Source organism: Elephantulus edwardii, unplaced genomic scaffold (genome assembly GCF_000299155.1).
Source record: "Elephantulus edwardii isolate Elephantulus edwardi_28Jun2011 unplaced genomic scaffold, EleEdw1.0 scaffold00123, whole genome shotgun sequence".
NCBI lineage: Eukaryota > Metazoa > Chordata > Mammalia > Macroscelidea > Macroscelididae > Elephantulus > Elephantulus edwardii.
Window position 1 is genome coordinate 2,484,944 of NW_006399873.1, and position 850 is coordinate 2,485,793.

Genomic DNA, 850 nt, shown 5'->3' on the forward strand with positions numbered 1-850 from the left:
TTTGTTATTTTGTCAGTGTATGATATATTCAACACTTTGTTAACATCATAAAAGGTGATGTTAAAAGGTGTCAATTCTTCTACCTTTATTTTTCATTGTTTAGTTGTCATATCTGTGTGAAGGAGTTGAAAATATCCTAGCTTCTTTTTGCTGTTGTTAGATGTTCTCGAATTGAGTACAGGTCATAGAAATCCTATGAATAACAAATATGAACCCTGTCCTATCCTGTGCCATCATCTTTATTTCAGAGATACATGGATCTATTGTAGCATTCACTGTGTCAGTTCTTTTGGTTGAGGATCTTCTATCTCACTGGCCATCTACCTTTAAAAGCATGATGTCTTTCCCAAAAAGTAGCCTCTCCTAACATCATTCCCAACAACCTGTCAAGGACCTCTCCAGAGTGCTAAAGAACAATGTCTGTCTAGAGACTAACTTGCACCAGATCTAGGCCATGGTCTTCTCAATTACTTGTTACGTATCTGCAAAATGGAGAATGACTAAGGATAACAGAAGAAAAACCAATGCCTTTGAGTTGTAGTGCTTGAGTATTGAACATATCATTCATTGTCATGTGAAACAATCGGTTTATCCTAGAAAAGGTGGAATCAGTTTGTTCCTTGGATGCAAAAAAATTTAAACTCATTGTCATACACTTTGGGAATGTTGCTAGGAGGGACCAATATTTGGAAAAGGACTTTATGATTGAAAGAGTGGAGAGTCAGCACAGGAGATTGGTTTAAGATAGTGCAGGGTTCAAAGCTAGTGTTCAAAGCTAGTGTTCAAAGCTAATGGTCATTTGGAGCTGTGAAAGCACATAAAAACAACAAGACCAACATGATTCCCAGTG